At 52.7% G+C, this 22,410-nt stretch overlaps 1 pseudogene; it reads right to left on the minus strand.

Annotated features, from left to right (window-relative positions):
* LOC131586389 (zinc finger protein 208-like) overlaps positions 1-22,410 on the minus strand; it is a 77,024-nt pseudogene that overhangs the window by 33,907 nt on the left and 20,707 nt on the right.

Below are 22,410 nucleotides of genomic sequence, written 5' to 3' on the forward strand. Positions count from 1 at the left end.
GATCACAAGGTCTCACATTTTTAGAAGTTTAGGTCCATCTGGATATTGCAATCTGTTAACTGTCCAATTACAGCTTCAGATGATGAAGTCCTGTACTTCTTGTTTTCTCTCTTCAGTCCACCCTTGTTTATACTTTTGGACCTGAAACTTCTAACAATTGTCCTTGGTATCAAGCTAGAAAAGGAATTGTTTTGTCTACCTACTCTGTGAAGAGAGCTCACTAACAATTAATATGAAGTTCAAAGCTACAAACCTAGGCAGCGCAGAATACGAAAAATATAAAACTTAAGGCATCACACCCAGAGGGGCTGTGGAATTGAATAATTTTGGAGAGGGACTGAGTAGGATTCAGTGGCACTGAGTGGTTTTGAGGTGACAGACCAAACCCTCTCGTCTCTTTGAGTGCCAAGAAATGGAAACAACTACACCAAATACCCCCAAATACTCCCATGTATCTCCCAGATTCCATTGTAGCACTAGTAACATGTGAGGTTTTAGATGCCTTTGATGAATTTCTTGATTTTTACCACTATTTGTTGGTTTTAAAGGGATGAAGATTAATCAAAAGATAATTGAAACCAAAATATAATGACCACTAGCTCAGTGTCTGCCCACCACAAATCACTGGGAACGTGGATCATCAGGTCCTGCCCCGTGGGTCCTCTGATGGGGGATGGAGCTGGGGCAGCGCACGAAGCTCTTCCTGCACTTGGGGCACTCACAGGGCTCCCCTTAGTGGTGCTTTTGTTGGTGTTGGGTCAAGTGAGATTTCTGGATGAAGCTCTTCCCACACTGAGGACACTCGTAGGGCCTCTCCCCAGTGTGGATGCGCCGGTGCCTGATGAGGGTGGAGTTGTCCTTGAAGCCTTTCCTGCACTCGGGGCAGCAGAAGGGCCTCTCATCCATGTGAATCTGCTGGTGCTTGAGGAGACTGGACCTGGTCTGAAACCTCTTCCCACATTTCCCACACTTGTAGGGCCTCTCCCCAGTGTGGATGTGCTGGTGGGTGATGAGGTGGGAGTTTCGCTTGAAGCCCTTCCTGCACTCAGGGCAGCGGAAGGGCCTCTCATCCGTGTGAATCCGCTGGTGCCTGAGGAGAGTGGAGCTGCTCTGAAACCTCTTCCCACACTCAGGACACTCGTAGGGCCTCTCCCCAGTGTGGATCATCTGGTGGATGGTCAGATGGAACCTCTGACTGAAGGTCATCCCACATTCCCCACACTCATAGGGATGCTCCCCAGTGTGGGTCCTCTGGTGAATGGTCAAATTAGAGCTGTTTCTGAAGCTCTTCCCACACTGGGGACACTCGTAGGGTCTCTCCCCAGTGTGGATGCGCTGGTGGGTGATGAGGTTGGAGTTTCGCTTGAAGCCCTCCCCACAGTCGGGGCAGCGGAAGGGCCTCTCATCCGTGTGAATCCGCTGGTGCACACGGAGAGTGGAGCTCCTCTGAAACCTCTTCCCACACTCAGGACACTCGTAGGGCCTCTCCCCAGTGTGGATGCGCTGGTGGATGACGGGTTGGGAGTTGAAGCTGAAGCCCTTCCCACATTGCCCACACTCGTAGGGCCATTCCCCACTGTGGGTCCTCTGGTGGAGGATCAGGCTGTTGCTCCGGCTGAAGCTCTTCCCACACTCCAAGCACTTGTAGGGCTTCTCCCCATCCTGAAGCTGCTCATGGACCACCAGCTCAGAGCCCTGGCTGGATCTCCGGCCGCCTTCCCGGCACAGGGTGGGTCTTTCCTCCTCAGAGCACCCTGGGATGGGTTTGGAGCCCCTCCTCCTGCGGGATCTCCAGGGCTTTTCCTCCCCGTTGGTTTCCTGCACTGTGGAGCTGCTCAAAATGGCCTCTTCCATAAGGTTCTGCCGTGGGGATTTGTCCTCCCTGGTCTCCATCCTCAGCTCCTTGTCTGGGGGAGGAAGGACAAGGAGAGGATGGGATTTGCCTCCGTGCCAGAGGGAAGGGGAAGGAGATCCCCCCAGTGCGTCCCCGGCAGGACGGCGTCGGCAGCGGGGTTGTCCTGCAGCCGGGGGCCAGGCTGGGCTGGGAGATGGAGCAGGAGAGAGGGGGAAAGGGGCACTGACTTCCTCCTCACCTGCCTGGGTGTCCTGGGGCATCTTCCTCTTCCTCGCAGCCTCTTTTTCCATCGGGCCAAGATTTGGGAATGCAAAATCCTGGTTTGGGTAAAACAGGGGAAGAGTATCTTCAGTTTGAAGGTCCCTCAACCCAAGTCCATCTCTAGAAGTCACCAGCTTCACCCGGAGAACTGGCCTATAAAAACCTCACAAACACCAAGATTCAGCCCTGAAAATGCCTCCCAGGAGTTCCCCATCTCTGGTGTCTCCCCTTTTGGTGTTCTGGGCTTCCCCCTGTCCCAGCTGCTGAGGGTCCTGCTTGTACTGAGGGTTCCCCACCTACTCAGTCCCTGCCCTCCCCAGGCTGCTGGGAGTGCCAGGAATCTGAAAACTTCCCCCTGTTTCCATCTCCCCACTTAGGGATGCTGGGACCCCCCAATGTCCCCCCAAGTAGGATTTTCTGCTCAGCCTTGGAGTCCTTAATTCTTAAATATCCCCCCTGAAAAAATCCAACCCAGGGACCCCCCAGGATATCTGGGCTGAGCTCCCCCTCCTCGGTCACCTGTGGGATGGGGGGGTGAGGGGCTATGAATTCGGGGAGTGCTTGACCTCGTGGTTCCTTCTCCTTTCCCTGATCCTCATTTGTCCCTCCTCTTCCTCCCTCTCCTCCCCCCCTTCCATCCTTCCTCCTCCTCTTCCTCCCTAACCCCACCTCCTTCTCCTACTTCCATCCCTTCTCTCTCTCCTTCTTCATCCCTCCTCTTCCATCCCTCCTCCTCCTCCCCCAGGAGCAGTGACACCCTCGGTGCCCCGTTCCCAAACCCCTCACAGCCCACGGCAGGAGCGGGGATGGAGCCGGGACAGGTCGGGATGGGCAGCGCGGGGCTCTCCGCTGCTCCCACCCGCTGGGGACGGGGGGAACCCGGCCCAGGGAAATGGAGAGGGAAACTGGGAAAATTGGGGGCTGCAGATCCAACCTGGGGCTGGCTGGGGACCCTGGCTGGGGACTGCCAGCCCTTGGGGCTCCTCTGGGGAGATGCGGGAGGGGGGAACACAGAGAGGGCTGGGGGATCCCAGGAGTGGCAGCACTGGCAGGGACTGGTTTGTACTGGGGTAACTGGAACCCTACTGGGGTAACTGGGAATGACTGGGAATGAGCACAAGCATGCTGAGGGCAGCTGGGATATACTGGGAGTGACAGTGACCATACTGGGAACAGCTGGAACCACAGTGGGGGCACTGGGAGTGAGTGGGACCATGCTGAGATGGACTGGGACTATTCCAGGGACAACTGGGATCATACTGGTAGGAACTGGGAAGAATTGCAACTATTCTGGGATCATACTCAACTGGGATCATACTGGGATCACAGTGGGAGCAGCTGGGTCCCTGGCTGAGACTGGGATCCCACTGAGGGTGACTGGAATCATACTGGGATTGACTGGGAGTGGCTGTGAGCAACTGGAATCATGCTGAGAGGAACTGGGAGGAAGTGGGAATGACTGGGAGCGTGCTGGGGCTGACTGGGATATACTGGGAGAGACAGGGAGTCCCAGGGATCACACTGGAGGCTACTGGGGTTATACTGGAACTGACAGGGAGCAACTGGGGGCCACTGGCCTCATACTGGGGGTGACTGGGATCAGACTGGGAGTGCAAAGGAAACTAGAAAAATGGGGAAATAATGGGAATAAAACCAGGGTAAATTCAAGGAAAATAAAGGTGAAATATCAGGGAAAAAACAGAAAAAAAAAACCCAGGGCGAAATCAAAAAAATTTGGGGAAAAAGCAGGGAAAAAATGGGAAAAATTTGGGAAAAACAGGGAAAAATTTGACAAAAAGTTGGCAAAACCAGGAAAAATTTGGGGGAAAAAAAAAGGAGAAACCTCAAGGAAAACTCAGGGAAAAAAATCAGGAAAGAAAGCAGAAAAAAAATGGGAAAATCAGGAAAAATCAGAAAACATGAGGAAAAATCAGGAAAAATAGGAAAAGAAAGAAAAAATCAAGAAAAAACAGGAAAAATTTGGGGAAAATGGGAAAATCAGGAAAAAAAACTGGGAAAGAACTGGGAAAAATTGGGGAAAATCAGGAAAAGAAAGAGGAATAAAATCTGGTAAAATGGGAAAAAAAATGGGAAAAACCAGGAAAATTTGGGAAGAAACTGAGAAAAAACTAGAAAAATTTGGGAGAAGAAGAGGAAAAAAATCAGGAAAAAGTGGGAAAAGCATGAAAAAAATTGGGAAAAAATCAGGTACAATATCAGGAAAAGAAAGACGAAAAGACCCTGGGAAAAAAATCAGGGAAAAATTTGGAAAAAAATTGAAAAAATCAACGGAAAGCCAGACATATTTGGGGAAAAACTGCATAAAAATCAGAAAAAGAATTGAGAAAAAAATCAGAAAAAATTGTAAAAAAAAAGGAAAATCAGGGGAAAAAAAATCAGGGAAAGGATAAAAAAACCTGGAAAAATCAAAAAAAATTAATGAAGAAAAATCAGGAAAAATTTGGGGAAAACCAGAAAAATTTGGGAAAGGAAAATGGAAAAATCTAGGGAAAAAAATGGGAACAAAACCACAAAAAAATCAAGGAAAATTTTTGAAAAAATTGGGAAAATATTGGGAAAAAATCAGAAATAGAAAGAGGAAAAATCAGGAAAAGAAATCAAGAAAAATCAGGAAAAAAATGGGGAAAATCAAGAAAAGAGAGAGGAAAGAGACTTGGAAAAAAATCAGGAAAAATCAGGAAAAAAAATTAGGAAATACAGGGAAAAATCAGGGGAAAATTTAGAAAAAAAATAGGGAATAACCTGAAAAAAACTGGGAAAGGAACAGGGAAAAATCAGGAAAAAATGGGGGAAAATCTGGACAAAAATGGGGGAAAAAAATTTGGAAAAAACAGGGGAAAAATCAGGAAATCAAGGAGGAAGAAGACCAGGAAAAATCTGGGAAAAAATCCAGGAAGAAATCAGGGAAAAAATGAGGAAAAGAAGGCAGGGAAAAAAACCCTTGGAAAATGGAAAAAAAATGGGAAAAAGCCAAGAAATATTTAGGTAAAGAACAGGCAAAAATCAGGAAAAAATGGGGAAAAATTGGGACAAATCAGAGGCAAAAATCAGGAAAAAAATGGGAAAAAAATTGAAAAAAAATTTGAAAAATGAGGGAAAAATCAGGAAAAGAAATAGGAAAAAAAACCAGGAAAAAAACAGGAAAAATTTGGGAAAAAAATAGGCAAAAATCAGGAAAAATGGGAAAAAAGGGAGGAAAAAAATTGGGGAAAATATTGGGAAAAATGGGAAAAAATCCAGGATTAAGTGAGGAAAAGAAAGAAAAAAATAATCTGGAAAAAGCTGGAAAAAATGGGAAAAAAGAGAAAAATGGAGGAAAAATGGAGCAAAAATGAGAGAAAAATGGGGAAAATGCTATAAAAATAGGAAAAAATGCTGGAAATGGGAGAGAAATGGAGGAAAAATTGGGGAAAAAATGGAGAAAAAAATGGAAGAAAATTGGGAAAAATGAGAATAAATTGGGATAAAAATGGGGAAAAAAAGGAGGAAACTGGGAGAGAAATGGAAGAAAAAGGGAATAAAAATGGTAAAAGTGAAGGAAAAATGGGAGAAAAATGGCAGAAAATGGAGAAAATAGGAGAGAACATAAGGAAAAAATTGGGGAAAAATGGAGCAAAAGTGGTGTAAAATGGGGAAATTGAGAAAAAGTAGATTAAATATTGGGAAAAAAAACTGAAAAAATGAGAAAACATGAGGAAAAAGTTAAGGGAAAGTGGAGGAAAAATGGGGGGAAAAATAGGGAAAAATAGAGAAAAATTGAGATAAAAAAAGGGGGAAATGGAGGAAAAAAGGAGAAAAATGGGGAAAAACTTGGGGAAAAATAAAAAAATAGGATAAAATGGGGGAAATATATGAAAATGGGATAAAAATGAGGAAAAATGGAGAAAAAATAGAGAAAAAACGAAATAAAAATGGGGGAAAATTGGGGAAAAATTAAATAAAACTGTGCAAAAATGGGAATAAATTGGGGGGAAATGGAGCAAAAGTGGGGGAAATAATTGAGACAACATTTGGGGAAAATGGAGACAAATTGTACCCTAATAGTGAATGACTGGGAGTGATTTGGCTCGTCCTGCGGTGCCGAGGACACTGGAACCACACGGGGGGAGCAACTGGGCTCCCACTGCCGGCACCGGGAGCCCCGAACCCCTTTCCCGGCCGTGCCGCCCCTCCAGCCCCAGCACCCCCCGCCGGGGTCCCGGCAATCCCAGGGGTCCCCCCCTCTCGGGGTCCCCGCTCAGGGAAGCCGCGGCTCTCCCGGGTTTCCCCAAAACCGGGGTCCCCCCGCCCCCGCGGCCCCGGCAGAGTTTGGGGGGCCCGGCCCGGGAAGCCCAACCCCCACCGCGGGGGGACCCGCATCCCCCCGGCCCCTTTGCCGGAGCTCTGCTGCCACCGGGACCCCCCCAAAAACACCTCCCGGGGACCCCCGGGGTCCTCCCGAGGGGCATCTGCGGCTCGGCTCTGGAGCCCTGCCATCCCCAAACATCCCCCCCAAAAACCCCAAACCCAGGGAGCCCCGGGGTATTTGGGGCGAGCTCCCCCTCCCCGGGCACCTGCGGGATGGGGGGCGATGGTCCCGAAGGAGCTGCAGATCCAGAGAGCGGGGAGCGCACGTGGAGCCTCCTCTGCCTGCTCCAGCTCTTCCTCCTCCTGCTCCTCCTCTTCCTCCTCCTCTGTCCCTCCTCTGTCCCTGGGCGTGGTTCGGAGCCCTCGGGTGAGCGGGGCCGGGCCGGGACACGATGGGAAAGGGCTGGGTCCCCCCCAAACCGAGCTGGGGGCAGCGGAGGTTTGGGGGAACAATGGGAACGGGGCGGGACAGGGGGACAGGGGGAGGTGGGAGCACTGAGGGTCCCCCAGTTCACCCCAGGACCCCCAAGCCCCGTCCCAGCCCCCCCAGTTCCCCCCGCAGCCCCGGCTGAGGGGGGCTCAGCCCAGGAGCCGCCGTCGTTCGGGGCTCCCCCGAGTGCAGGAACGGGAGAGTTCCCGGCTCGGGGAGGCCCCAGCAGAGGAGGGGATCTTGTCCCTCTTCCAGGGCCTTTCAGGGTCTTCAGGCCGCTTTAAAGAGGAGTTTTTCTCTTTTTCAGGCTTTTTTGGGGAGATCCCACCACTACAGGGGTGTTTCTTCCTCCACATTTTAGGGTGTTTACACAGCTGCAGCCCCACAAACCCCATTTTAGGGGGGGATCATGACGGCTTTAAGTGACATTTTTAGGGGTGTCCCCACCCCAAGCCCCTGTAGGGGATGTTTTGTCCCCCAGGGTGGATTTTGGGGGTTCTCTCTACCATGGCCGCTTTAAGGGCTCCCGGTATTGTCGGGTCCCACTCTAACTCCTCTTAAAAGGGCAACACCACTCCCGTTGGTTCCGGCAGTGGAGCCCCGGGAGGAGTTGGGGGTCCCGGGAGGGGTTGGGGGTACCTGGGTGATGCCGATGGTGTCCATGGGGATCCCGTGCTGGGTGTAAACCTTTGTGAGGGGTTCCTGGGGGTTTTCAGAAGTTCTGGGTGTTTTTGGGGCCGCGGTGTTTTTTTGGAGTTCCCAAGGGGGTTTACAGGAATCCCGATGAGGGAATTTGGTTGATCCTGGGGGTGGAATTGAGGGTCCCAAGGCTGTTTTGGGGAACCTGCTGGTGATGGAGATAGGGACCCCATGCCAGGTATGAACCTTCTCAATGTCTGTATGGGGTTTTGCAGTCTTGGGGAGTTTTTGGAGCATCCAGGGATGTGTTTGGGATCCCGGGGAGGTTGGGGTGTCCCGGGGGATTTGGGGGCTCTCGGCAGGTTTGGGGGTACCTGGGCAATGCGGGTGGCAGTGCTGGGGACCCCGTGCCGGGTTTGAACCTTCTCACTGTGCACGGGCAGCGTCAGCGTGTTCAGGGAGATCCTGGGGGACCCGGGGGGTCACCCCAAATCCCAGGGACCCCAAATGCTGAGGGACCCCCCGAACTGCCCTCACCGCTGGATCTGCTGCAGGCAAGGGGGCACCAGCGCTCGGCCCCCGCCCTCCACCATCACAGGGGGGCTGTGGAAGAAATCTGGGGGTGCACGGACAGGTCGGGTGGGACCCCCAAAGTCCTGGGGGAGGGGACACGGGGGGACTTCCAGGAATTCCCATTGTGAGGGGATGAGGGGGGACCCAGGAAGAGCTTGGTGGGGCTGGGTGGGTCATGGTGGGACCCCCAAGAGTCTTGTGGGGGGTGGGGATGGCAAAAAACAGGGCGATCCCTAGGATGGGGTTAGGGGGGGAACCGGATTGGAGCTCCCATGGCAGTGGGATGGGGAGATCTGCCCATAGAATTCCATGGGAATGGCATGGCAGTGAGATCCATCTACAGAATTCCCATGCGAATGGGACAGCAGTAGAATCCATCCATGGAGGTCCCATGGGAATGAGATGTCTGAGATCCATCCATGGAATTTCCGTGGGCATTCCCAGGTTCCCAAATTTTGCCCTCCCAAATCCCACATTCCCATTCCCATATTCCCATGGGAATTCTGCCCTCCCCACCTTTACACTCCAGCACCTCCCGCCCATATCTGACATATTTCTGGAGACATTCCCTGCAGCTGTGAGCCAGGGAATTTGTTAATCCCTCAGCCTGGATCTCAGGGATCCCCATGGCGGTGCCACAGTTGCCATCGCAGCCCCACAGATCCCCCAGCCCCGGCTCCCCCCGCTCAGCCCCGCTCTGGCTGTGCCGCTGCTGCAGCATCTGCAGCTCCCCGCTGGCCCCGTGCCGGTGCCGCTCCTTGTGCCGGCCCTGGCTATCCCAATATTCCAGCCCTGGCTATCCCAATATCCCAGCCCTGGCTATCCCAATATCCCAGCTCTGGCTATCCCAATATCCCAGCCCTGGCTATCCCAATATCCCAGCTCTGGCTATCCCAATATCCCAGCCCTGGCTATCCCAATATCCCAGCTCTGGCTATCCCAATATCCCAGCCCTGGCTATCCCAATATCCCAGTTCTGGCTATCCCAATATCCCAGCCCTGGCTATCCCAATATCCCAGCCCTGGCTATCCCAATATCCCGGCCCTGGCTATCCCAATATCCCGGCCCTGGCTATCCCAAGATCCCGGCCCTGGCTATCCCAATATCCCGGCCCTGGCTATCCCAATATCCCAGCCCTGGCTATCCCAATATCCCAGCCCTGGCTATCCCAAGATCCCAGCCCTGGCTATCCCAAGATCCCAGCCCTGGCTATCCCAATATCCCAGCTCTGGCTATCCCAAGATCCCGGCTCAGCTCCGGCCGCCATCCCCGGCGGCTGCGGCTCCGCCCGGCCCCGCTCGCTGCGGCGGCACTGGAAGGGGATCCCAGCCAGGGACCCCATGGACATGGACTGCGGGAAGCCCGGGCCGGGCTCCGACAGCGCCGCGTGCAGGGAACGCAGGGAGAGGAGAACTGGGGGGACATTTGGAGATTTGGGATCGGGTGGGTCATGGCTGAAGGAAAGGGGGAACGGGGAAGGGCCTTTGGGGATGCCAGGACTGACAAGAGGGGAGGCTGGGGCTGGCTAGATGTGGCATGGCTGGAGTTCAGGGCGTTCCTGTACCCAGGAAAGGGAGCTCCAAGGGTCCCCGGTGTTCCCATTGCCAGGACAGGGCAGGGAAAGCCGGGATGGCTGGGAATAGGGGTCCCGGGTGTCCTCAGTGCTGAGGAAAGGAGGGGCTGGGTGCTGGAAGAGGCAGGAATAGGGGTCCAGGGGGTAAATGGGTCAAGGAGAAGGGGGCTCTGGGGCTGCGAGAAGCGGGATGGCCGGGAAAGGGGTGCAGGCGTTCCTGGTGCCGGATAAGGGGGTGCAGGGTGGGACCCACGGCCGGGAATGGGGGTTCGGTGGGATGGCGGCGCCCAGGAATGGGGGTTTAGGGGCCCCTCGGCGCTCCGGAGTGGGCGATCAAAGAGTCCCGGTGCCGGGGGTCCCCCTCACCTCTCGCCGCCCCCCGGGAGCGCCCCCGGCCCCAGCGCTGGAGCCATCGCGCTGCTCCGCTGCGGCCCCGCCCACAGCCCCGGCCCCGCCCCCAGAGCCGCCTCCGGCCCCGCCATTGGCGCCGCTCTTTGCTGCCCGCCAGTGGCAGCCCGAGGCTGCAGTGACGTCACCGGTCGCCGGGCAGATCCCGGCGGCGCAGGGCGGCCAAGGCGGAAGCGAAAGTGCCGAGGGAGCGCGGGGGGAGGGGACGGGGCAATTCCAGGGAATTCCCCGGGATCCCCTCCCGGGATCCCCCGGGACCCTCCTCGGCCGCGCACTGCGGGACCCCCGGGACAAACTGGGCTGAACTCCCGGGCCCTGCGCTCAACCTCTGCCTGGAACCCGCCGGCTTCGGCCCAAAGCGGGGGAAGCCCCGGGATCCGCGGATCCCATTTTTCCTGCGGCTGCGGCTCCCCAGCCCCGGCGGAGCAGGAGCGGGCGCTGGGAGCCCGAGCCCCGATTCCCAATCTCCTTCTCCCTCTCTCTGCTGCTCTCTGCCTCTCCTTTGGGTGATCAGAAATCCCAGAGCGGCTGGAGAGCCCCGTGCCCAGCTCGGCTTTCCCTGGAAAGGGAGGCCTGGGGGTGCGGTGCCCCGGGATGGCCGGGAATGGGGCTCCGGGGGTCCCCGGGCTGACGGAACCGGGGGATCCAGGGGCTGGCAGGGGAGGATCCCCGGGAAAGGGGTTGCAGGGCGCTGTTGGTGCAGGAGAAGGGGGTGCAGGGGGTCCCGGAGCTGGGGAAGGAGATGCGGGGGGGTCCCAGGGCCCAGGAATGGGGATCCAAGGGGGTCCCAGGGGGGCTCCCCAAAGCCCCTCCCAGGGCACAGCAGGAGCTGGGTCAGGAGCTCTGGCAGAGACAAAAGGGGGTGAGCCCGGCATGGGGGGGACATGGGGGAGTCACAGGTGCTCCCGAGGGGGGACACGACCCCTGGGGACCCCTCCTCACCTTCTCCCACGTACCCCAACAGAGCCTCTAAATGGATGAGCAGAGCTCGGTGACTGCAGTATGAAACTTGTTCAGCAGCACAGGAGGATTTAGAATTGAGGACAGGGGAAGGGTTTAACCCAGCCTCCTGTTTGAACAGCCTGGAGAGGGGGCTGGGAAGAAACCCATGCCTGCATTGAATTGAGAGAGATCCCGACCGGGGCTGGGAGAGATTTGAGACACACCCACCTTTGGACTTTGCTGTTCACAACACCCTGTCACATTAAGGTAAAACCTTACAAAAGAAAGGACTTGTAAAATCATGGTTTAGGATTTGTTACTTCAGCTAAGTGTAGCTAGCAGCTAGCCTGATAAGTTCCCATGCAAAAACATCTTGAGAATGAAAAGTTTTTTAGCATAAAAAACTATTCCTGGGGAGAAAAACAAGTGCACCTGTAGTAACAAGGGATCTGTCCCATGGGAATCAGTAGAAAAAGTATGTAAACATTGTTAGAGAGAAAAGTTTGGATTGACGTGTACACTCACCATTACCAACCAGTGAACTGAGTTCCCAACCAACTGGAATTAAGCACGGTGCCTTCTGATAACCATGTAAATATAAGCTGTGTGCAATAAAGCTTTGGCTATGATGGAAGAAGAAACAGGTGTCATTGTCCATCTCTACTACGACACACCCAACCAGGACATCGGGTCCTGCCGAAGCAGTGGAAAGAAGCAGCTCTGGTGGCCAAGTGGCACGGCCCATTCCAAGTGTCCCTGAGCACAGAAACAGCCCCAGCACAGCTGAACACGGGGGGACCCCTCAGCCTCGGCTCAAGGGCTCTGAAGCCCCAGAGATTTGGATTTCCCGGCTGCAGCAGGAGGATGGGAGGCCACCTCTGAGCCTGCACTGAAGGCAACGCAGCAGCAGCCAGGGCTCCCCAGCGGGGGAAGCTCCTGGGCCTGCCCACAGATCCTCTGCTCAAATCCTCGGCCTGGGCACCCTCCTTTGGCATCTCCAGCCCCTGCGGGACAATCCTGGCTGGCACTGCTGGAGCTTCAGGGCTTTCTGTGCCTGCCCTCGCCACAGCTGCTGGGGAAGGCACCGGGAGAATTCCACTCTGGCTCTCAATTACACTCTGGGCTGGCTGGGATTAGAGTATTAGAAAATAGACCAAGTGTAAAATTATTTTTTATTTGATTTCTCCAGTCAGGCTTGGTTTGCATTTGCCTTGGGGAAAGGAATTTTAAAGGGTTTTTCTTTTAAGGGATGTTCCACCACTCAGCAGAGATGAGCTTAACATCTCAACAGACTGGGAATAGCCCAAAAGATTCCCACAAAGACAACGACCATCAACAAAACATCAAGGCCCAGCAGCAAACATCAACCAACATCTACCCCAGACACTGCCCCAGGCACAGCTGGAGACACCTGGTCTGGAAAAGGCTGAGCAGGAAATCCAGGAGTGCAGACCTAATTCACATCAGAGGCACAGAAATCCAGGTGCAACAGGAAACCAAACACTAAGAACTCCACAACATGGAAACAATGAACACTAAACAAATGGATTTCTATGGGTTCAGACTGTATAAAGTTTAGGAAACGTCTAATAAAACTCACATGTCATGGAATGATTTTCTCTGCACATACAGACTATGTGTGGTTGAAATGATTCTGTTCAGAATCAAGTAATGCTTTATTTCTCTAAAGACATTTTGGAAAGTTTTTGCTTTTCACAGTTTCAGTGGAAGGATTACAGCATTAGAAGAATTTTTTGTAATAATTCTACTTTTATAGTGTCAGTTCTGTTTGGGCCAGGGATGTGACAATCAGTTTTTAGTCAGAGGAGAAGAAAATACTTGATTGCTTTCTAATTTTTGTTTTTATGTTTGTACATAGCTCTTAGTGATGGCAAAATTATGGGATGGGTTTTTCCATGTTCACCTTTAAGCTGCATTTTGAAAACCAGAAGACCTTGAAATGTGGCCTTTTAAAAGGTAAACAGTTAATAGAAAATTCTCCTAAAAAAAAAAAAAAAAAGAAAACAAAATGGGGGGTGTGCTCCATGTGAGCCATCCCCTGGCTTCCCTGGAAGAGAAGCCTCATTCCAGGCAGCCAGCAGAGGAGCTTTAGAAATGCAAATTAACGCCACTGGGGCAAAGCCTGGACAATGTACCAGGGTCTTCCTGCCTGGGGGAGGAATTGTCCTGAATTCCTCTGCCCCTCACCCCAAGCTCTGCCTGCTGGCACAGATGGAATTTGCACAGCTGAAGGCAGAGCCCATGGTGAGGATATCTGACTGACACAGAAATTGGTTAAGCTGCAAAGGAAAACAGCAAATGGAGATTGTTGTGAAAACTTCACTATAAAAAATGGGCGGGAATCATCCCAGTCCCCACCTTAACTTGTGCTCTCACTTTCTGTGTTATATAGGGTGAATTAGAGCAATGGGGGTTTTGTTACCCCAAGGGAAATCAGTTGGGAATCCAAGTATGTGCTGATTTAATTAGAGAAAAGCCAAAAATTGATGGAGCCCTGGCTGGAGGGAGCACCCAAAAATGGGGAAAAGATGAACAGCCACCAGAACAAATCCTGCAACACCATGGACCAGGCCCTGGGAACCCTGACAAATTCATATCAGGAGCCAGAGAAACCATTTACGATTTCCATGGCATAATTAGATTACAGGATGTCCTCAAAATAATACCCAACCAGACAGCTCCAGCTCCTGACCTTCCTGCTCACCAATCCACTCAGGATTGTCACCCCAGGACAATGAGGAACACAACATTTCACCATGGGATGGGATCAATTATCTTTTAAGAGGAAAGGAGGCAGAGTTTGTGGAAAGTTAAATGACTCAAACTGCTGTTGGCAAATAGATCACAAAGGAAAAGTGGTGAAACAGATAATAAAGGCTAGAAGAAAGGAGCTCATTACTGGTCCCAACATGGAACAGGTGGGAATGGAACACATCTCCATGTTTCCCTGGCAGACCATGGGTTAAACGAATGCACTTTCTCCTCTTAGGTTCTACAGCAACTCTCATCTTTTCACCATGCAGGACACCTTGCTGAGTGCAGCTCATTCAGCAGCTGAGCAAGGGGATGCAGGGGGCAGCCAGGCCTCCTGAGCCACAAACGGCTACAAAAGGACAGAGAATGAGGGCACTGAGAGCAATCCCAAAACCAAAGAACACCCAGGAAGAAAAAAAAGAGTCAGTGAGTGAATCTGCTTGCAGATATGGATTTGTACATAAGGAAGCAATGGGAGAAAGCATCAGTTTCAGAAAATGTTACTAATTGACAAGGAACGCTGCTCTGACAAAGTCCCGCTAAATTCCTGAATTCCATAAGAACAAAGACTTAACAGAGCCATCAATATCAGATGTTATACAAAAGTGGGGGGTACATATTAACCGGGACATGCAGGAGGCAGATGGGGAAGTCTGAACCTTCCAAGCACCTCCGCCAGTGGGGAAAGGGACAGGGACACGCGGCCGGGAAAATCAGGACAAAAACGAGGCCGCGTCCTCCAGCAGCTGGAGAGAGCGCACGGCAAATGCCCCATGGCCTCTCCCTTTGGGCAGCAATAAAGTCACTTTGACACCACTCCTCTGGCTCCTTTGGCCACACAAACCTCTGGCGCCGGGAATTTTCCCGCCCAGCCCCGGGCACAGCGCAGCCACCTCCGGGCTACCGACACGAACCAGGACGAGCCAGCGCTGCTCCGGCACCGGCTCCTGCCGAGGCCCCAGCGGGAAGGAGACCGCGGGCAGCCGCTCTCGCAGCGCCCTCACGCCAGGGCCAACACGGGCCGGCCACGGCACAACCCACCCGCCACAGCCCCCTGCCGCCTCCTCCCGGGCCCGCAGCGAGCCCCGAGCCCCCGCAGAACCGAGCGCGGCTCCCACCTGCGATGGCCGGGGCCGCCTCCGAGCTCCGCCGCCGCCTCACCGGGCTCCGGCCGCTGCCGCCGCCTCACCGGGCTCCGGCCGCTGCCGCCGCTGCCGGGCCCGCACAGACGCTCCGGCAATGGCGGCTCTCCTGCCCCACGGCCGCCCTGGGGGCGCCAGCGGGGCCGGGCTTGTCCCCGCTCTGCCCAATCAGCGCGCGCCAGAACCACGAGTGACGGCAGCAGCAGCCAATCGCAGCCAGCGGCGGGCTCTGCACACGGCACAGCCCCGCCCCGCGCCCTCAGGGCCCCCCGGGCTGTGTGAGGGGAAGGGCGGAGATGAGGAACAGCCCTGGAACGGGCCCGGCCCGAGCCGCCATTGAGCTCCCAACACAAACAAAGTTCTCCGCAGCTCCCGGCCCACCTTTCCCAGCCCTGGGTGTTCGGTGTCTCCGGCTCAGGGGGAAGCCCTGGAGACTCACTTCTCCCAGCGCTAATTAGAAGCATCAGTGCATCGCTCATATTTCCCCCAAAAAGGGAAAATTGCCCCAAATTCCTGTGGATGAGTGGGGGAGGAGAGAGATTTCTGTCAGAAAACTCCAAAAACTCAGAGCAGGATCATGAGAAGTAAAGGAAGATCCTTAAAACCAGCTTCCCTCCACCCCTCCCTCCTCCCAGCTGTGCCTCCTCCCCCGGCAGTGCAGGGACACAGGGAATGGGGCCATGGTCACTCCATCCCCCGGGGCTTTTCCCCCTGTTATGAACGGGGGAAAAATGGGCCAGGAGACCGGCTCCTTTTAAAAAGGCCTTTATTAAACAGGACAGCTCTGGGGTGGGGGCCAGAGGGGTCACGCACACCGCCACTGCTCCCAGAACACCGCAGAAGAGGAGGATCCGTGCAGCTTTGTCACTGGGACAGAGCTGGGCCTTCCGTTCTCACGGGAGTCCCTAGGAAAATTGCTTTCACTGGCTCGTAGTCCAGGGGGTCAGTCCTTTCTAGTTCTTTCGGTCATGGTGACCACTTCTAAGCATGTTCAGGTGGTGTAGAAAGATGGTCCTCCTTCTTACTACATCAGGATATGTTCTCTTGGTCCTTTATTTTCCTTTTGGCTCGTTGTTGTTTGGGGTTTTTGTTTCCCGGCAGCACTCAGTCCAGCCCCATTTGCGTGCAGCCTCAGGCGCCATTTTGGGGAGCAGTGGCGTCACTACCCAAGGGAAGGGGATACGATGTGAGGGAGAAATAACCACGGGTGAAGCACGGACAAAACAGCCAGGGGTAAAGGCACTAAAAACTCCAGCAATTGATCAATCAAATATTAACAACAACCAACTCTTAATTTAACAACTAATAACCTCAGAATTCCATTTCCCACAAGATGTTTCTGGAATTTGGTAGGGTTTTGAGGAGATTTCTGCAATTTTGTGGTATTTTTCTGGAATTTTGTGGGATCTTTCTTAAATTATGTGGGATTTTGTGGGGACTTGAAGAATTTTGTGTGATTTTTCTTAGATTTTGCAGAAATTTGTGGAGATTTGGTGGGATGTTGTGGAAATTTGTTAGGGTTTTCTCAACATTCAGGAAATTCTGTGGGATTTTTCTGGAATTTTGTGGGAATTTTCTGGAATTTTGTAGGATATTGAGGAGATTTTGTGGGATTTTTGTGGAATTTTGAGGGATTTAGAGGAGACATGAAGAATTTTAAGGTATTTTCTTAGATTTTGTGGAAATTTGTGGGGATTTGGTGGGATGTTTCTGGAATTTGGTGGGCTTCTGAGAAGATTTCTGCAATTATGTGGGATTTTATGGGATTTTTCTTTATTTTTGTGGGATATTGAGGAGGTTTTGTAAGATGTTTCTGGAATTTGGTAAGGTTTTGAGAAGATTTCTGCAATTTAGTGGGATTTGTCTTGAATTTTGTAGGATATTGAGAAGATTATGTGGGAGATTTCTGGAATTTTGAGGGATTTTGAGGAAACATGAAGAATTAGGGGGTATTTTCTTAGATTTTGTGGAAATTTGTGGGGATTTTGTGGGATGTTTCTGGAATTTGTTGGGCTTTTGAGAAGATTTAGGGAAATTTTGTGGGATTTTTCTTGAACTTTGTAGGATTTTGTGGAGATTTGATGAATTATGAGGTATTTTTCTTAGATTTTTTTTGTTCTGGGATGTTTCTGGAATTTGGTAGGATTTTGGGAAGATTTTGTGGGATTTTTTTAAAATTTTTGCACTTATGTGGGATTTTTTGGGAATTTTGTGGCATTTTTTTGATTTTTGTGGGGTATTCAGGAGATTTGGTGAGATGTTTCTGGAATTTGGGAGGGTTTTGGGAAGATTTAGGCCTTTTTTTTAGTTTCTCTCAATTTCATGAAATTTTTTTGCAATTTTGTGGGATTTTGCAAAAGTTTAAATATTTTTGTGGGATTTTTTTCTGGAATCTTGAGGCATTTTGAGGAGACTTGGAAAATTTGATGGGATTTTTCTTAGATTTTGTGGAAATTTGTAGCGATTTGGTGGGATGTTTCTGGAATTTGGTGGGATTTTCAGAACATTTAGGGAATTGTGTCAGATTTTACCGCAAATTTGTGGGATTTTTCTTGAATTTTGTAGGATATTGAGGAGATTTTGTGGGAGTTTTGTGGAATTTTTTGGCATTTTGAGGAGGCATGAAAAATTTTGAAATATTTTCTTAGATTTTGTGTTATTTTGTGGAGATGTGGGATGTTTCTGGAATTTGGTGGCATTTTGAGAAGATTTGTGCAATTTTGTAAGATTTTGTGGAATTTTGTGGTATTTTTCTTAGATTTTTCTAGGATATTTAAGAGATTTTGTGAGATGTTTCTGGAATTTGGTAGGGTTTTGGGATGATTTAGGGATGTTTTTTAGTTTTTTGCAATTTCGTGGGATTTTTTTGCAATTTTGTGGGATTTTTCTGGAATCTTGAAGGATTTTCTGGAGACTTGAAAAATTTTGTGGGATTTTTCTTAGATTTTTGGAAATTTTTGCGATTTGGTGGGATGTTTCTGGAATTTGGTGGGGTTTTCAGAACATTTAGGGAATTGTGTGGGATTTTTCTGCAATTTGGCGGGTTTTTTCTTGAATTTTGTAGGATATTGAGGAGATTTTCTGGGAGTTTTGTGGAATTTTGAGGAATTTGAGGAGACATGAAGAATTTTGAGGTATTTTTCTTAGATTTTGTGGAAATTTGTGGGGATTTTTTGGGATGACACTGGAATTTGGTGGCATTTTGAGAAAATCTCTGCAATTTTCTGGGATGTTTCTGGAATTTGTTGGGATTTTTCTTGATTTTTCTAAGATATTCAAGAGATTTTGTGAGATGTTTCTGAGATTTGGTAAGGTTTTGGGAAGATTTAGGGATTTTTGTTTTTGTTTTTTCAATTTCGTGCGATTTTTTTGAGATTTGTGGCATTGTGCATAAGTTTCAATGATTTTGTGCGATTTTCGTGGAATTTTGAGGAATTTTGAGGAGACATGAAGAATTTTGTAGGATGTTCTGGAATTTTATAGAAATTTCTAGGTTTTTGGTGGGATGTTTCTAAAATTTGGTGGGGTTTTGAGAAGATTTCTGCAATTTTGTGGGATTTTTCTTGGATTTTTTGGGATTTTGTGGAGACTTGAAGAATTTTGTGGGATTTTTATTGGATTTTGTGGAGATTTGGTGAGATGTTTCTGGAATTAGGTAGTGTTTTGAAAAGATTTAGGGAATTTATGGAAGTTATGGAACAAGTTTAATTTTTGGGGGGTGTCATGTTTTCCCTTGGAGGTGGACACTCTGCAGTCTTGAGCTGCATTGCCAAAATGCTCCAGTCTCTGCTGCAGGTCACACCGTTTCTTCTTTGGCTGATCCCGGCCCGGTGCTGAGCCCAGCAGAGCCCTGGCAGAGCCCAGAGCAGCCTCAGCATCCGCAGAGCCCGGCTGCAAGGAGAGAAAGCAGAAACCGCCCGTCAGCTGAAGGCTCCTGTCCCCTTGTCCCAGCCAGCCGCGGTGCCCAGGCCATGCTGGCCGTGCTCAGAGCTGGGCCCAAAGCTGCCCATCACTGCTGCCTTTGGGAGCAGAGCAGGAGGGCAGGACATGTGCCCAGCCTGCAGCCAGCCACGGCAGATCCAGCCCCTCAGCAGCTGCCCAGAGCGGGATGCTCCTGTGCCCGCTGCCATCTCCCAAAAGCTCTTGTCCCACCCATGCCAAGGAGATGAGGACCCACCTCACACCATCCGCTGCCAGAAGAAAAGCTGGTCCCAAACGATGTCCTCAGTCTTCTCCAAGGGCACGGCCCATCCACGCCACAGCTGGTCCCAAGCACTTCCTGATCCAGACTGGACCCCACCTAGAACGCTTCCTTTAGAAAAACAAACAACAAATTAATGAAAATAGATTACAGACAAAAAGGGGAAACAAGAAAAATGGTAAAAAATCTTATCACTGTCAGAAGCTTGAGCAAGGCCCAACCCCTACATTCTGGGGAAAAACCCACCCATGGGTGAGGCAAGCCCATGCTTTCTCCCTTTCCCCTGCACTGTCCCCCAAAATCACGGTGATCCCAAAGCAAAGCAGGGGAGTGGAGCAGCCCAAGCCCTTCCTTGCCTGCACAGCAAAGCAGCCGTGCTCAGGTTCTGGAGTCCCACCTGTGCTCCTGCCATGGGGGTTTGTTTGTGTCGGGCTGGCTGCCCCAGCCCCAGCCCGGGGCACGGTGGGTGGTGGGGGCTGTTGGCAGGGCCAGGATCCCACTCCCATTTCGTAACCACCCCAGCCCACGTCCCCAGCCCTGCCAAAAACCAGCTGGGCAGCCACTGAGGAATCAGTTGCATCTGCCCCAGCAAAGGGGAAACCTTTGGTTCCCGGCCAATGCTCAAATCTGGGAGCATCCCCCTGGGTCTGGACTGACCTGAAAATTCACTGTGGGGCCTGGCTTTGAAGAAGGTGCCAGAATCAAAGTCCATCATCGCCAGCTCCCAATGGCCAGGTGGAGGAAGAGGATGTCATCCTTGCTGTTTTCCTCCATGTCTCCAGCAGCAGCAGCAGCCCCACCTGGTCCAGCTTCTCCAGGGGCTCCTTCTTCCCTGGGGTGACCCCAGGCTGTCAGGGTTCTGCCCAGGGCCCGGCTGTCAGTGAACCAGGACAAGCAAAACCAGCTCAGATGGTGCCCACCAGTGCTGGGCAGAGCAGCTCAGCTCCAGCACAAGGGCTGTGTGTTCCCATTTGATGAGCCCAGTGCAGTGACACAGGCAGGACAAAAAAGTCTGGGTTTCTTTGCTGCTGATTGCCAGGGCATGTGTGGAGCTGTAACTTACCAGGTCCCTGCATCACTGTGCCTGTGGCTCTCTCCCTTCTTCTAGGGCTGATGAATATCCTGCATCCAGGGATCATGGAACAGGTCTTCTAATGAGGGCCTGTCCAAGGAGTTCAGGGATAAACACCACCTGATCAGAGCTTGGCAGTCTGGGGAGAGAAACCACAAACCACTGGTCAGTTGGAGAAGGCTCCTGTCTGCTTTGTCCCACTATTCCCGTGCCCAGGCCATGCTGGATGTGCTCAGAGCTGGGCCTAAACTTTCCCATCAATTTTTTGTTTTGGAGGAGAGCAGGAGAGCAGGACATGTGCCACCTCCTCAGCAGCTGCCAGAGCGGGATGCTCACAAGCCTGCTGCTGTCTCCCAACACTGGTGTTCCCCCTGTGCCCAGAGATGAGGATTCACCTTGGGAGAGCCGTTGTGGCAGCGGGAGCTGGCCCCATCTGATGTTCCTGCCCCTCCTGAAAGGGTGCTCCCCGCAGACCATCTCGTGCAGCAGGATGCCCAGGGTCCAGACGGTCGCTGCCTCACCATGGTACCACCCGAAGTCGTTCCATTCCGGGGGGCTGTATGATGGTGTTCCTATGGAATATGGATGGAGCTCATCAGGGGATGCTGCTGCTCCCAGAGCCTGACCCCAGCATCCCTGGGCATGTGGGGGCTTCCCCAGTGGCCCATGGGGTGACCTGCTGCCCTCTCGCCAGCACCTGGGACTTGGGTACAAACCCAGGGCTGGAAACGAAGTCACTGGTGCTGGAAGAGGGCAGCAGAAACCCTGGCAAGGCCCGACCATGACACACAAAGGGAAATACCCACTCAGTGCTGGGGAAAAACCATACCCACATCCTCCCTGCTGGCATTGCCTAAAACATATTTTGAACCAAAGCAAACCAGGTGAGCAGAGCAGTCCAAGCCCATTCTCAACTGCACACCAAACCAGCTGGTGCACAGGTTCTGCCTCCCCCTCTCTGTCACCCCTACCCATGGAGGATTTTGTCAGGCTGGCTGCCCCAGCCCCAGTCCTGGGAGAATCCCTCCTGCCACACCCTTGTTGCGCCAGGAGATGTTGGGCCAGGAGATGCTGGGACCAGAAGCCTACCCCTGTGTGGGCTCACCTGCAAATTGAGTGTAGGCTGTCTCCTGAAGGTAGGTGCCACAGCTGAAGTCTATCAGTTTTGCCTCGCCGGTGTCCAGGTCTACCAAGATGTTCTCCGGTTTTATATCTCTGTGCAGGACCCCGCAGCTGGTGCAGTGCCGCACGGCTGCCAGGACCTGCCGGAACAGCTCCCGCGCCTCTTCCTCGGACAGGAACCTCCGTGCCCGAATGAAGTGCCGCAGGTCCTGACACCACTCCGGGCGCTCCAGCACCATAACAATGTAGCTGGAGAGCTCAAGCCACTCCAGCAGCTGCACCACACCGGGGAAGCCTGTGGACACCTTGTCCAGCAGCACTATCTCCAGTGGTGCGCTGGTGCCGTCGGGCTGCGGGAGGAGCACGGTGCTGTCAGTGGGGCTGAGGCCGTGCCAGGGCTCGGGAAGCCCTCAGCCAGCCCGGGATGCTCTGTGCCCTCCGCTGGCCCCATGCCCGCTCTCCCTCCAGGTGTCCTGGCAGCTCCCACCCTGCCGGGTCCTGGCTCATCCCCGCCCGGCACGCCCCGGCTTCTGCCGCTGGCCCCGCTCACTCACCAGCTCGCCCCAGTGCCGGACGCGGTTCCGTGGCACCTTTTTGATGGCCACCTGTAAGCCAAAGGGAACAGCGAATTCAGCTCAGCGCCTGCCGTGTCCAGACCCATCCTACTCCTCCGCCCCCTTCTCCTCCTCCGCCCCCTCCGCCCGCTCCTCCTCCTCCGCCCGCCGCTGGCCCCACCGCTCACCGGGAGTCCGTCCGAGAGCCGAGTGGCTGCGAAAACTCTGCCAAAGCCGCCGCGTCCCAGCAGTGAACCCACTCGGTACCGCTGCTGCAGGGCCTCCTGCGCCTTCCCTGGGGAAGAGACGCGGCCGTCAGTGCTCGGCCCGGGGCCAGGAACGGCCCCCGAGCGCTCCCCGACCTCCCCGGGCCGGGCATCCGCAGGCGTTCGCTCTTTGGAACGCGACAGCGGCGGCTCGGGGCCGGCGGCCGCGCTGCTGAGCGGCGGAGCTCGGGCCGGGGAAGCCGCAGCGGAGGCGGCGGCAGCGGCCGC

The sequence above is a fragment of the Poecile atricapillus genome, chromosome 19 (genome assembly GCF_030490865.1).
Source record: "Poecile atricapillus isolate bPoeAtr1 chromosome 19, bPoeAtr1.hap1, whole genome shotgun sequence".
Taxonomy (NCBI): Eukaryota; Metazoa; Chordata; class Aves; order Passeriformes; family Paridae; genus Poecile; species Poecile atricapillus.